The 14,741-nt window shown below is 31.0% G+C and overlaps 13 non-coding genes across 13 annotated transcripts; all 13 read left to right on the forward strand.

The window, feature by feature from the left end:
* The first annotated feature begins 196 nt into the window (after nt 1-196).
* TRNAY-GUA (transfer RNA tyrosine (anticodon GUA)) lies at nt 197-286 on the forward strand. The gene is given in 2 exon segments: nt 197-233; nt 251-286. It is a non-coding gene; the product is annotated as a tRNA-Tyr (tRNA).
* A 142-nt stretch (nt 287-428) lies between these two features.
* TRNAS-AGA (transfer RNA serine (anticodon AGA)) lies at nt 429-510 on the forward strand. The gene has a single exon. It is a non-coding gene; the product is annotated as a tRNA-Ser (tRNA).
* Nucleotides 511-3,089: 2,579 nt separating this feature from the next.
* On the forward strand, nt 3,090-3,179 carry TRNAY-GUA (transfer RNA tyrosine (anticodon GUA)). The gene is given in 2 exon segments: nt 3,090-3,126; nt 3,144-3,179. It is a non-coding gene; the product is annotated as a tRNA-Tyr (tRNA).
* A 126-nt stretch (nt 3,180-3,305) lies between these two features.
* TRNAS-AGA (transfer RNA serine (anticodon AGA)) lies at nt 3,306-3,387 on the forward strand. The gene has a single exon. It is a non-coding gene; the product is annotated as a tRNA-Ser (tRNA).
* Nucleotides 3,388-5,218: 1,831 nt separating this feature from the next.
* On the forward strand, nt 5,219-5,308 carry TRNAY-GUA (transfer RNA tyrosine (anticodon GUA)). Its single transcript is given in 2 exon segments — nt 5,219-5,255; nt 5,273-5,308. It is a non-coding gene; the product is annotated as a tRNA-Tyr (tRNA).
* Nucleotides 5,309-5,434: 126 nt separating this feature from the next.
* TRNAS-AGA (transfer RNA serine (anticodon AGA)) lies at nt 5,435-5,516 on the forward strand. Its single transcript has one exon. It is a non-coding gene; the product is annotated as a tRNA-Ser (tRNA).
* A 1,831-nt stretch (nt 5,517-7,347) lies between these two features.
* TRNAY-GUA (transfer RNA tyrosine (anticodon GUA)) lies at nt 7,348-7,437 on the forward strand. The gene is given in 2 exon segments: nt 7,348-7,384; nt 7,402-7,437. It is a non-coding gene; the product is annotated as a tRNA-Tyr (tRNA).
* Nucleotides 7,438-7,579: 142 nt separating this feature from the next.
* Nucleotides 7,580-7,661, forward strand: TRNAS-AGA (transfer RNA serine (anticodon AGA)). The gene has a single exon. It is a non-coding gene; the product is annotated as a tRNA-Ser (tRNA).
* Nucleotides 7,662-9,704: 2,043 nt separating this feature from the next.
* Nucleotides 9,705-9,786, forward strand: TRNAS-AGA (transfer RNA serine (anticodon AGA)). Its single transcript has one exon. It is a non-coding gene; the product is annotated as a tRNA-Ser (tRNA).
* Nucleotides 9,787-11,617: 1,831 nt separating this feature from the next.
* TRNAY-GUA (transfer RNA tyrosine (anticodon GUA)) lies at nt 11,618-11,707 on the forward strand. The gene is given in 2 exon segments: nt 11,618-11,654; nt 11,672-11,707. It is a non-coding gene; the product is annotated as a tRNA-Tyr (tRNA).
* A 126-nt stretch (nt 11,708-11,833) lies between these two features.
* On the forward strand, nt 11,834-11,915 carry TRNAS-AGA (transfer RNA serine (anticodon AGA)). Its single transcript has one exon. It is a non-coding gene; the product is annotated as a tRNA-Ser (tRNA).
* Nucleotides 11,916-13,199: 1,284 nt separating this feature from the next.
* On the forward strand, nt 13,200-13,281 carry TRNAS-AGA (transfer RNA serine (anticodon AGA)). The gene has a single exon. It is a non-coding gene; the product is annotated as a tRNA-Ser (tRNA).
* Nucleotides 13,282-14,566: 1,285 nt separating this feature from the next.
* TRNAS-AGA (transfer RNA serine (anticodon AGA)) lies at nt 14,567-14,648 on the forward strand. Its single transcript has one exon. It is a non-coding gene; the product is annotated as a tRNA-Ser (tRNA).
* The last annotated feature ends 93 nt before the right edge of the window (nt 14,649-14,741 follow it).

Below are 14,741 nucleotides of genomic sequence, written 5' to 3' on the forward strand. Positions count from 1 at the left end.
TAACAAATTTAAGTTAAACTTCTGGTGATATTTAGCAAATCATTAAGCATGATTATTTGTGATGCTTATGCAAAACAGGAATAAACATATAAATAACTTTTGTCTAGTTTAATTACTTTATTGGGTAAGTTTTAGATAGTGAAAAGTTTTACATGTCCACTCCATCAGATATAGTGTAGATGATTTCTATAGGGAACCTTCGATAGCTCAGCTGGTAGAGCGGAGGACTGTAGAGGAGTTTGGTACAGCAATCCTTAGGTCGCTGGTTCAATTCCGGCTCGAAGGAAACTTGTTTCGAAGGAAACAATTTTTTTTTATTATCTTAGATGGCCATTTATGTAATTTTACACATTCTAAACCATGCAAACCATGCAAAACATAAACCCTTCTCCTAATTATGTTAAAATAAACACTTTAACACAAGTGAGGTAGTTGTGGCCGAGTGGTTAAGGCGATGGACTAGAAATCCATTGGGGTCTCCCCGCGTAGGTTCAAATCCTGCTGACTACGTGCAGATTGATGTTTTCTTTTTCTTCAAATCTTGCAGCTAGTGATGCTAAGAGTGAGAACAGGCATTAGTGCATCAAAATATTTGGGATGCCAGTCTGTTCTCTTTTTTATCTTTCACACATTTTCTTCCATTCATTGAGCCTAAGCCCAGTCACTCTTAGCAGCCACACTGATTACCTTTTATTTATTTGGAAATGCATATTCAATGTCAACATTGAAAGAAATGTTTGTATATCTAGCAAAATATCAAAGACATTTGGCACACTAGAAGGTGCAAAATTAAGATCAATTGTTAGGAGATTAATCTGTTAATCTGTGAGTTCTAAGGTAGATACAAGACAAATTGTGTTTTGATATGGCATATTTTTGATTAGTTGATTTTAATTTACATAAAGAAATTAGCTTTCCATATTTTGATTTGCTGCAAGATTATATTTGGGCTCCATTATTTCTTGAACAATTAAACAGTTAAAAAAACAAGCTAAATTTGAAAAGTGAAAAAGTGTTGATGTTTTAAAGCTATATCTAGCAAAATATCAAATACATTTGGTCATTAGAATGTGCAAAATTAAGCCCAATTGTTAGTAGATAAATCTGTTAATTTGTGAGTTCTAAGGTAGATACGATTTTGATATGGCATATTTTTGATTAGTTGATTTTAATTTACATATGCAACGTAGCTTTTTCTATATTTTGTTTTGCTGCAATATTATATTTGGGCCCCATTATTTCTTCAACAATTAAACACTTAAAAAAACAAGCTAAATTTGAAAAGTGAAAAAGTGTTGATATTTTAAAGTATCTCTAATCTTGATGTAAATGTGGCTACAGATGGAAGATCTATGAAAACTGCTGTCTAAACTAGCTGTTGCCAGATGATAGAAAAATAACAAATTTAAGTTAAACTTCTGGTGATATTTAGCAAATCATTAAGCATGATTATTTGTGATGCTTATGCAAAACAGGAATAAACATATAAATAACTTTTGTCTAGTTTAATTACTTTATTGGGTAAGTTTTAGATAGTGAAAAGTTTTGCATGTCCACTCCATCAGATATAGTGTAGATGATTTCTATAGGGAACCTTCGATAGCTCAGCTGTGGCTGCATATTTTTGATTAGTTGATTTTAATTTACATAAAGAAATTAGCTTTCCATATTTTGGTTTGCTGCAAGATTATATTTGGGCTCCATTATTTCTTGAACAATTAAACAGTTAAAAAAACAAGCTAAATTTGAAAAGTGAAAAAGTGTTGATGTTTTAAAGCTATATCTAGCAAAATATCAAATACATTTGGTCATTAGAATGTGCAAAATTAAGCCCAATTGTTAGTAGATAAATCTGTTAATTTGTGAGTTCTAAGGTAGATACGATTTTGATATGGCATATTTTTGATTAGTTGATTTTAATTTACATATGCAACGTAGCTTTTTCTATATTTTGTTTTGCTGCAATATTATATTTGGGCCCCATTATTTCTTCAACAATTAAACACTTAAAAAAACAAGCTAAATTTGAAAAGTGAAAAAGTGTTGATATTTTAAAGTATCTCTAATCTTGATGTAAATGTGGCTACAGATGGAAGATCTATGAAAACTGCTGTCTAAACTAGCTGTTGCCAGATGATAGAAAAATAACAAATTTAAGTTAAACTTCTGGTGATATTTAGCAAATCATTAAGCATGATTATTTGTGATGCTTATGCAAAACAGGAATAAACATATAAATAACTTTTGTCTAGTTTAATTACTTTATTGGGTAAGTTTTAGATAGTGAAAAGTTTTGCATGTCCACTCCATCAGATATAGTGTAGATGATTTCTATAGGGAACCTTCGATAGCTCAGCTGTGGCTGCATATTTTTGATTAGTTGATTTTAATTTACATAAAGAAATTAGCTTTCCATATTTTGGTTTGCTGCAAGATTATATTTGGGCTCCATTATTTCTTGAACAATTAAACAGTTAAAAAAACAAGCTAAATTTGAAAAGTGAAAAAGTGTTGATGTTTTAAAGCTATATCTAGCAAAATATCAAATACATTTGGTCATTAGAATGTGCAAAATTAAGCCCAATTGTTAGTAGATAAATCTGTTAATTTGTGAGTTCTAAGGTAGATACGATTTTGATATGGCATATTTTTGATTAGTTGATTTTAATTTACATATGCAACGTAGCTTTTTCTATATTTTGTTTTGCTGCAATATTATATTTGGGCCCCATTATTTCTTCAACAATTAAACACTTAAAAAAACAAGCTAAATTTGAAAAGTGAAAAAGTGTTGATATTTTAAAGTATCTCTAATCTTGATGTAAATGTGGCTACAGATGGAAGATCTATGAAAACTGCTTTCTAAACTAGCTGTTGCCAGATGATAGAAAAATAACAAATTTAAGTTAAACTTCTGGTGATATTTAGCAAATCATTAAGCATGATTATTTGTGATGCTTATGCAAAACAGGAATAAACATATAAATAACTTTTGTCTAGTTTAATTACTTTATTGGGTAAGTTTTAGATAGTGAAAAGTTTTGCATGACCACTCCATCAGATATAGTGTAGATAATTTCTATAGGGAACCTTCGATAGCTCAGCTGGTAGAGCGGAGGACTGTAGAGGAGTTTGGTACAGCAATCCTTAGGTCGCTGGTTCAATTCCGGCTCGAAGGAAACAATTTTTTTTTATTATCTTAGATGGCCATTTATGTAATTTTACACATTCTAAACCATGCAAACCATGCAAAACATAAACCCTTCTCCTAATTATGTTAAAATAAACACTTTAACACAAGTGAGGTAGTTGTGGCTGAGTGGTTAAGGCGATGGACTAGAAATCCATTGGGGTCTCCCCGCGTAGGTTCAAATCCTGCCGACTACGTGCAGATTGATGTTTTCTTTTTCTTCAAATCTTGCAGCTAGTGATGCTAAGAGTGAGAACAGGCATTAGTGCATCAAAATATTTGGGATGCCAGTCTGTTCTCTTTTTTATCTTTCACACATTTTCTTCCATTCATTGAGCCTAAGCCCAGTCACTCTTAGCAGCCACACTGATTACCTTTTATTTATTTGGAAATGCATATTCAATGTCAACATTGAAAGAAATGTTTGTATATCTAGCAAAATATCAAAGACATTTGGCACACTAGAAGGTGCAAAATTAAGATCAATTGTTAGGAGATTAATCTGTTAATCTGTGAGTTCTAAGGTAGATACAAGACAAATTGTGTTTTGATATGGCATATTTTTGATTAGTTGATTTTAATTTACATAAAGAAATTAGCTTTCCATATTTTGATTTGCTGCAAGATTATATTTGGGCTCCATTATTTCTTGAACAATTAAACAGTTAAAAAAACAAGCTAAATTTGAAAAGTGAAAAAGTGTTGATGTTTTAAAGCTATATCTAGCAAAATATCAAATACATTTGGTCATTAGAATGTGCAAAATTAAGCCCAATTGTTAGTAGATAAATCTGTTAATTTGTGAGTTCTAAGGTAGATACGATTTTGATATGGCATATTTTTGATTAGTTGATTTTAATTTACATATGCAACGTAGCTTTTTCTATATTTTGTTTTGCTGCAATATTATATTTGGGCCCCATTATTTCTTCAACAATTAAACACTTAAAAAAACAAGCTAAATTTGAAAAGTGAAAAAGTGTTGATATTTTAAAGTATCTCTAATCTTGATGTAAATGTGGCTACAGATGGAAGATCTATGAAAACTGCTGTCTAAACTAGCTGTTGCCAGATGATAGAAAAATAACAAATTTAAGTTAAACTTCTGGTGATATTTAGCAAATCATTAAGCATGATTATTTGTGATGCTTATGCAAAACAGGAATAAACATATAAATAACTTTTGTCTAGTTTAATTACTTTATTGGGTAAGTTTTAGATAGTGAAAAGTTTTGCATGTCCACTCCATCAGATATAGTGTAGATGATTTCTATAGGGAACCTTCGATAGCTCAGCTGTGGCTGCATATTTTTGATTAGTTGATTTTAATTTACATAAAGAAATTAGCTTTCCATATTTTGGTTTGCTGCAAGATTATATTTGGGCTCCATTATTTCTTGAACAATTAAACAGTTAAAAAAACAAGCTAAATTTGAAAAGTGAAAAAGTGTTGATGTTTTAAAGCTATATCTAGCAAAATATCAAATACATTTGGTCATTAGAATGTGCAAAATTAAGCCCAATTGTTAGTAGATAAATCTGTTAATTTGTGAGTTCTAAGGTAGATACGATTTTGATATGGCATATTTTTGATTAGTTGATTTTAATTTACATATGCAACGTAGCTTTTTCTATATTTTGTTTTGCTGCAATATTATATTTGGGCCCCATTATTTCTTCAACAATTAAACACTTAAAAAAACAAGCTAAATTTGAAAAGTGAAAAAGTGTTGATATTTTAAAGTATCTCTAATCTTGATGTAAATGTGGCTACAGATGGAAGATCTATGAAAACTGCTTTCTAAACTAGCTGTTGCCAGATGATAGAAAAATAACAAATTTAAGTTAAACTTCTGGTGATATTTAGCAAATCATTAAGCATGATTATTTGTGATGCTTATGCAAAACAGGAATAAACATATAAATAACTTTTGTCTAGTTTAATTACTTTATTGGGTAAGTTTTAGATAGTGAAAAGTTTTGCATGACCACTCCATCAGATATAGTGTAGATAATTTCTATAGGGAACCTTCGATAGCTCAGCTGGTAGAGCGGAGGACTGTAGAGGAGTTTGGTACAGCAATCCTTAGGTCGCTGGTTCAATTCCGGCTCGAAGGAAACAATTTTTTTTTATTATCTTAGATGGCCATTTATGTAATTTTACACATTCTAAACCATGCAAACCATGCAAAACATAAACCCTTCTCCTAATTATGTTAAAATAAACACTTTAACACAAGTGAGGTAGTTGTGGCTGAGTGGTTAAGGCGATGGACTAGAAATCCATTGGGGTCTCCCCGCGTAGGTTCAAATCCTGCCGACTACGTGCAGATTGATGTTTTCTTTTTCTTCAAATCTTGCAGCTAGTGATGCTAAGAGTGAGAACAGGCATTAGTGCATCAAAATATTTGGGATGCCAGTCTGTTCTCTTTTTTATCTTTCACACATTTTCTTCCATTCATTGAGCCTAAGCCCAGTCACTCTTAGCAGCCACACTGATTACCTTTTATTTATTTGGAAATGCATATTCAATGTCAACATTGAAAGAAATGTTTGTATATCTAGCAAAATATCAAAGACATTTGGCACACTAGAAGGTGCAAAATTAAGATCAATTGTTAGGAGATTAATCTGTTAATCTGTGAGTTCTAAGGTAGATACAAGACAAATTGTGTTTTGATATGGCATATTTTTGATTAGTTGATTTTAATTTACATAAAGAAATTAGCTTTCCATATTTTGATTTGCTGCAAGATTATATTTGGGCTCCATTATTTCTTGAACAATTAAACAGTTAAAAAAACAAGCTAAATTTGAAAAGTGAAAAAGTGTTGATGTTTTAAAGCTATATCTAGCAAAATATCAAATACATTTGGTCATTAGAATGTGCAAAATTAAGCCCAATTGTTAGTAGATAAATCTGTTAATTTGTGAGTTCTAAGGTAGATACGATTTTGATATGGCATATTTTTGATTAGTTGATTTTAATTTACATATGCAACGTAGCTTTTTCTATATTTTGTTTTGCTGCAATATTATATTTGGGCCCCATTATTTCTTCAACAATTAAACACTTAAAAAAACAAGCTAAATTTGAAAAGTGAAAAAGTGTTGATATTTTAAAGTATCTCTAATCTTGATGTAAATGTGGCTACAGATGGAAGATCTATGAAAACTGCTGTCTAAACTAGCTGTTGCCAGATGATAGAAAAATAACAAATTTAAGTTAAACTTCTGGTGATATTTAGCAAATCATTAAGCATGATTATTTGTGATGCTTATGCAAAACAGGAATAAACATATAAATAACTTTTGTCTAGTTTAATTACTTTATTGGGTAAGTTTTAGATAGTGAAAAGTTTTGCATGTCCACTCCATCAGATATAGTGTAGATGATTTCTATAGGGAACCTTCGATAGCTCAGCTGTGGCTGCATATTTTTGATTAGTTGATTTTAATTTACATAAAGAAATTAGCTTTCCATATTTTGGTTTGCTGCAAGATTATATTTGGGCTCCATTATTTCTTGAACAATTAAACAGTTAAAAAAACAAGCTAAATTTGAAAAGTGAAAAAGTGTTGATGTTTTAAAGCTATATCTAGCAAAATATCAAATACATTTGGTCATTAGAATGTGCAAAATTAAGCCCAATTGTTAGTAGATAAATCTGTTAATTTGTGAGTTCTAAGGTAGATACGATTTTGATATGGCATATTTTTGATTAGTTGATTTTAATTTACATATGCAACGTAGCTTTTTCTATATTTTGTTTTGCTGCAATATTATATTTGGGCCCCATTATTTCTTCAACAATTAAACACTTAAAAAAACAAGCTAAATTTGAAAAGTGAAAAAGTGTTGATATTTTAAAGTATCTCTAATCTTGATGTAAATGTGGCTACAGATGGAAGATCTATGAAAACTGCTTTCTAAACTAGCTGTTGCCAGATGATAGAAAAATAACAAATTTAAGTTAAACTTCTGGTGATATTTAGCAAATCATTAAGCATGATTATTTGTGATGCTTATGCAAAACAGGAATAAACATATAAATAACTTTTGTCTAGTTTAATTACTTTATTGGGTAAGTTTTAGATAGTGAAAAGTTTTACATGTCCACTCCATCAGATATAGTGTAGATGATTTCTATAGGGAACCTTCGATAGCTCAGCTGGTAGAGCGGAGGACTGTAGAGGAGTTTGGTACAGCAATCCTTAGGTCGCTGGTTCAATTCCGGCTCGAAGGAAACTTGTTTCGAAGGAAACAATTTTTTTTTATTATCTTAGATGGCCATTTATGTAATTTTACACATTCTAAACCATGCAAACCATGCAAAACATAAACCCTTCTCCTAATTATGTTAAAATAAACACTTTAACACAAGTGAGGTAGTTGTGGCCGAGTGGTTAAGGCGATGGACTAGAAATCCATTGGGGTCTCCCCGCGTAGGTTCAAATCCTGCTGACTACGTGCAGATTGATGTTTTCTTTTTCTTCAAATCTTGCAGCTAGTGATGCTAAGAGTGAGAACAGGCATTAGTGCATCAAAATATTTGGGATGCCAGTCTGTTCTCTTTTTTATCTTTCACACATTTTCTTCCATTCATTGAGCCTAAGCCCAGTCACTCTTAGCAGCCACACTGATTACCTTTTATTTATTTGGAAATGCATATTCAATGTCAACATTGAAAGAAATGTTTGTATATCTAGCAAAATATCAAAGACATTTGGCACACTAGAAGGTGCAAAATTAAGATCAATTGTTAGGAGATTAATCTGTTAATCTGTGAGTTCTAAGGTAGATACAAGACAAATTGTGTTTTGATATGGCATATTTTTGATTAGTTGATTTTAATTTACATAAAGAAATTAGCTTTCCATATTTTGGTTTGCTGCAAGATTATATTTGGGCTCCATTATTTCTTGAACAATTAAACAGTTTAAAAACAAGCTAAATTTGAAAAGTGAAAAAGTGTTGATGTTTTAAAGCTATATCTAGCAAAATATCAAATACATTTGGTCATTAGAATGTGCAAAATTAAGCCCAATTGTTAGTAGATAAATCTGTTAATTTGTGAGTTCTAAGGTAGATACGATTTTGATATGGCATATTTTTGATTAGTTGATTTTAATTTACATATGCAACGTAGCTTTTTCTATATTTTGTTTTGCTGCAATATTATATTTGGGCCCCATTATTTCTTCAACAATTAAACACTTAAAAAAACAAGCTAAATTTGAAAAGTGAAAAAGTGTTGATATTTTAAAGTATCTCTAATCTTGATGTAAATGTGGCTACAGATGGAAGATCTATGAAAACTGCTTTCTAAACTAGCTGTTGCCAGATGATAGAAAAATAACAAATTTAAGTTAAACTTCTGGTGATATTTAGCAAATCATTAAGCATGATTATTTGTGATGCTTATGCAAAACAGGAATAAACATATAAATAACTTTTGTCTAGTTTAATTACTTTATTGGGTAAGTTTTAGATAGTGAAAAGTTTTGCATGTCCACTCCATCAGATATAGTGTAGATGATTTCTATAGGGAACCTTCGATAGCTCAGCTGTGGCTGCATATTTTTGATTAGTTGATTTTAATTTACATAAAGAAATTAGCTTTCCATATTTTGGTTTGCTGCAAGATTATATTTGGGCTCCATTATTTCTTGAACAATTAAACAGTTAAAAAAACAAGCTAAATTTGAAAAGTGAAAAAGTGTTGATGTTTTAAAGCTATATCTAGCAAAATATCAAATACATTTGGTCATTAGAATGTGCAAAATTAAGCCCAATTGTTAGTAGATAAATCTGTTAATTTGTGAGTTCTAAGGTAGATACGATTTTGATATGGCATATTTTTGATTAGTTGATTTTAATTTACATATGCAACGTAGCTTTTTCTATATTTTGTTTTGCTGCAATATTATATTTGGGCCCCATTATTTCTTCAACAATTAAACACTTAAAAAAACAAGCTAAATTTGAAAAGTGAAAAAGTGTTGATATTTTAAAGTATCTCTAATCTTGATGTAAATGTGGCTACAGATGGAAGATCTATGAAAACTGCTTTCTAAACTAGCTGTTGCCAGATGATAGAAAAATAACAAATTTAAGTTAAACTTCTGGTGATATTTAGCAAATCATTAAGCATGATTATTTGTGATGCTTATGCAAAACAGGAATAAACATATAAATAACTTTTGTCTAGTTTAATTACTTTATTGGGTAAGTTTTAGATAGTGAAAAGTTTTACATGTCCACTCCATCAGATATAGTGTAGATGATTTCTATAGGGAACCTTCGATAGCTCAGCTGGTAGAGCGGAGGACTGTAGAGGAGTTTGGTACAGCAAACTCCGAGCTGGTTCAATTCCAGCTCGAAGGAAACAATTTTTTTTTATTATCTTAGATGGCCATTTATGTAATTTTACACATTCTAAACCATGCAAACCATGCAAAACATAAACCCTTCTCCTAATTATGTTAAAATAAACACTTTAACACAAGTGAGGTAGTTGTGGCCGAGTGGTTAAGGCGATGGACTAGAAATCCATTGGGGTCTCCCCGCGTAGGTTCAAATCCTGCCGACTACGTGCAGATTGATGTTTTCTATTTCTTCAAATCTTGCAGCTAGTGATGCTAAGAGTGAGAAAAGGCATTAGTGCATCAAAATATTTGGGATGCCAGTCTGTTCTCTTTTTTATCTTTCACACATTTTCTTCCATTCATTGAGCCTAAGCCCAGTCACTCTTAGCAGCCACACTGATTACCTTTTATTTATTTGGAAATGCATATTCAATGTCAACATTGAAAGAAATGTTTGTATATCTAGCAAAATATCAAAGACATTTGGCACACTAGAAGGTGCAAAATTAAGATCAATTGTTAGGAGATTAATCTGTTAATCTGTGAGTTCTAAGGTAGATACAAGACAAATTGTGTTTTGATATGGCATATTTTTGATTAGTTGATTTTAATTTACATAAAGAAATTAGCTTTCCATATTTTGGTTTGCTGCAAGATTATATTTGGGCTCCATTATTTCTTGAACAATTAAACAGTTAAAAAAACAAGCTAAATTTGAAAAGTGAAAAAGTGTTGATGTTTTAAAGCTATATCTAGCAAAATATCAAATACATTTGGTCATTAGAATGTGCAAAATTAAGCCCAATTGTTAGTAGATAAATCTGTTAATTTGTGAGTTCTAAGGTAGATACGATTTTGATATGGCATATTTTTGATTAGTTGATTTTAATTTACATATGCAACGTAGCTTTTTCTATATTTTGTTTTGCTGCAATATTATATTTGGGCCCCATTATTTCTTCAACAATTAAACACTTAAAAAAACAAGCTAAATTTGAAAAGTGAAAAAGTGTTGATATTTTAAAGTATCTCTAATCTTGATGTAAATGTGGCTACAGATGGAAGATCTATGAAAACTGCTGTCTAAACTAGCTGTTGCCAGATGATAGAAAAATAACAAATTTAAGTTAAACTTCTGGTGATATTTAGCAAATCATTAAGCATGATTATTTGTGATGCTTATGCAAAACAGGAATAAACATATAAATAACTTTTGTCTAGTTTAATTACTTTATTGGGTAAGTTTTAGATAGTGAAAAGTTTTGCATGTCCACTCCATCAGATATAGTGTAGATGATTTCTATAGGGAACCTTCGATAGCTCAGCTGTGGCTGCATATTTTTGATTAGTTGATTTTAATTTACATAAAGAAATTAGCTTTCCATATTTTGGTTTGCTGCAAGATTATATTTGGGCTCCATTATTTCTTGAACAATTAAACAGTTAAAAAAACAAGCTAAATTTGAAAAGTGAAAAAGTGTTGATGTTTTAAAGCTATATCTAGCAAAATATCAAATACATTTGGTCATTAGAATGTGCAAAATTAAGCCCAATTGTTAGTAGATAAATCTGTTAATTTGTGAGTTCTAAGGTAGATACGATTTTGATATGGCATATTTTTGAATAGTTGATTTTAATTTACATATGCAACGTAGCTTTTTCTATATTTTGTTTTGCTGCAATATTATATTTGGGCCCCATTATTTCTTCAACAATTAAACACTTAAAAAAACAAGCTAAATTTGAAAAGTGAAAAAGTGTTGATATTTTAAAGTATCTCTAATCTTGATGTAAATGTGGCTACAGATGGAAGATCTATGAAAACTGCTTTCTAAACTAGCTGTTGCCAGATGATAGAAAAATAACAAATTTAAATTAAACTTCTGGTGATATTCAGCAAATCATTAAGCATGATTATTTGTGATGCTTATGCAAAACAGGAATAAACATATAAATAACTTTTGTCTAGTTTAATTACTTTATTGGGTAAGTTTTAGATAGTGAAAAGTTTTACATGTCCACTCCATCAGATATAGTGTAGATGATTTCTATAGGGAACCTTCGATAGCTCAGCTGGTAGAGCGGAGGACTGTAGAGGTGTTTGGTACTGCAATCCTTAGGTCGCTGGTTCAATTCCGGCTCGAAGGAAACAATTTTTTTTTATTATCTTAGATGGCCATTTATGTAATTTTACACATTCTAAACCATGCAAACCATGCAAAACATAAACCCTTCTCCTAATTATGTTAAAATAAACACTTTAACACATGTGAGGTAGTTGTGGCCGAGTGGTTAAGGCGATGGACTAGAAATCCATTGGGGTCTCCCCGCGTAGGTTCAAATCCTGCCGACTACGTGCAGATTGATGTTTTCTTCTTCTTCAAATCTTGCAGCTAGTGATGCTAAGAGTGAGAACAGGCATTAGTGCATCAAAATATTTGGGATGCCAGTCTGTTCTCTTTTTTATCTTTCACACATTTTCTTCCATTCATTGAGCCTAAGCCCAGTCACTCTTAGCAGCCACACTGATTACCTTTTATTTATTTGGAAATGCATATTCAATGTCAACATTGAAAGAAATGTTTGTATATCTAGCAAAATATCAAAGACATTTGGCACACTAGAAGGTGCAAAATTAAGATCAATTGTTAGGAAATTAATCTGTTAATCTGTGAGTTCTAAGGTAGATACAAGACAAATTGTGTTTTGATATGGCATATTTTTGATTAGTTGATTTTAATTTACATAAAGAAATTAGCTTTCCATATTTTGGTTTGCTGCAAGATTATATTTGGGCTCCATTATTTCTTGAACAATTAAACAGTTAAAAAAACAAGCTAAATTTGAAAAGTGAAAAAGTGTTGATGTTTTAAAGCTATATCTAGCAAAATATCAAATACATTTGGTCATTAGAATGTGCAAAATTAAGCCCAATTGTTAGTAGATAAATCTGTTAATTTGTGAGTTCTAAGGTAGATACAATTTTGATATGGCATATTTTTGATTAGTTGATTTTAATTTACATATGCAACGTAGCTTTTTCTATATTTTGTTTTGCTGCAATATTATATTTGGGCCCCATTATTTCTTCAACAATTAAACACTTAAAAAAACAAGCTAAATTTGAAAAGTGAAAAAGTGTTGATATTTTAAAGTATCTCTAATCTTGATGTAAATGTGGCTACGGATGGAAGATCTATGAAAACTGCTTTCTAAACTAGCTGTTGCCAGATGATAGAAAAATAACAAATTTAAGTAAACTTCTGGTGATATTTAGCAAATCATTAAGCATGATTATTTGTGATGCTTATGCAAAACAGGAATAAACATATAAATAACTTTTGTCTAGTTTAATTACTTTATTGGGTAAGTTTTAGATAGTGAAAAGTTTTACATGTCCACTCCATCAGATATAGTGTAAATGATTTCTATAGGGAAGCTGGTAGAGCGGAGCACTGTAGAGGAGTTTGGTACAGCAATCCTTAGGTCGCTGGTTCAATTCTGGCTCGAAGGGAACAATTTTTTTTTATTATCTTAGATGGCCATTTATGTAATTTTACACATTCTAAACCATGCAAACCATGCAAAACATAAACCCTTCTCCTAATTATGTTAAAATAAACACTTTAACACATGTGAGGTAGTTGTGGCCGAGTGGTTAAGGCGATGGACTAGAAATCCATTGGGGTCTCCCCGCGTAGGTTCAAATCGTGCCGACTATGTGCAGATTGATGTTTTCTTTTTCTTCAAATCTTGCAGCTAGTGATGCTAAGAGTGAGAACAGGCATTAGTGCATCAAAATATTTGGGATGCCAGTCTGTTCTCTTTTTTATCTTTCACACATTTTCTTCCATTCATTGAGCCTAAGCCCAGTCACTCTTAGCAGCCACACTGATTACCTTTTATTTATTTGGAAATGCATATTCAATGTCAACATTGAAAGAAATGTTTGTATATCTAGCAAAATATCAAAGACATTTGGCACACTAGAAGGTGCAAAATTAAGATCAATTGTTAGGAGATTAATCTGTTAATCTGTGAGTTCTAAGGTAGATACAAGACAAATTGTGTTTTGATATGGCATATTTTTGATTAGTTGATTTTAATTTACATAAAGAAATTAGCTTTCCATATTTTGGTTTGCTGCAAGATTATATTTGGGCTCCATTATTTCTTGAACAATTAAACAGTTAAAAAAACAAGCTAAATTTGAAAAGTGAAAAAGTGTTGATGTTTTAAAGCTATATCTAGCAAAATATCAAATACATTTGGTCATTAGAATGTGCAAAATTAAGCCCAATTGTTAGTAGATAAATCTGTTAATTTGTGAGTTCTAAGGTAGATACGATTTTGATATGGCATATTTTTGATTAGTTGATTTTAATTTACATATGCAACGTAGCTTTTTCTATATTTTGTTTTGCTGCAATATTATATTTGGGCCCCATTATTTCTTCAACAATTAAACACTTAAAAAAACAAGCTAAATTTGAAAAGTGAAAAAGTGTTGATATTTTAAAGTATCTCTAATCTTGATGTAAATGTGGCTACGGATGGAAGATCTATGAAAACTGCTTTCTAAACTAGCTGTTGCCAGATGATAGAAAAATAACAAATTTAAGTTAAACTTCTGGTGATATTTAGCAAATCATTAAGCATGATTATTTGTGATGCTTATGCAAAACAGGAATAAACATATAAATAACTTTTGTCTAGTTTAATTACTTTATTGGGTAAGTTTTAGATAGTGAAAAGTTTTACATGTCCACTCCATCAGATATAGTGTAAATGATTTCTATAGGGAAGCTGGTAGAGCGGAGCACTGTAGAGGAGTTTGGTACAGCAATCCTTAGGTCGCTGGTTCAATTCTGGCTCGAAGGGAACAATTTTTTTTTATTATCTTAGATGGCCATTTATGTAATTTTACACATTCTAAACCATGCAAACCATGCAAAACATAAACCCTTCTCCTAATTATGTTAAAATAAACACTTTAACACATGTGAGGTAGTTGTGGCCGAGTGGTTAAGGCGATGGACTAGAAATCCATTGGGGTCTCCCCGCGTAGGTTCAAATCGTGCCGACTATGTGCAGATTGATGTTTTCTTTTTCTTCAAATCTTGCAGCTAGTGATGCTAAGAGTGAGAACAGGCATTAGTGCATCAAAATATTTGGGATGCCA

Source organism: Taudactylus pleione, unplaced genomic scaffold (genome assembly GCF_031769625.1).
Source record: "Taudactylus pleione unplaced genomic scaffold, aTauple2 ptg000050l, whole genome shotgun sequence".
In the NCBI taxonomy this organism is placed as follows: Eukaryota; Metazoa; Chordata; class Amphibia; order Anura; family Myobatrachidae; genus Taudactylus; species Taudactylus pleione.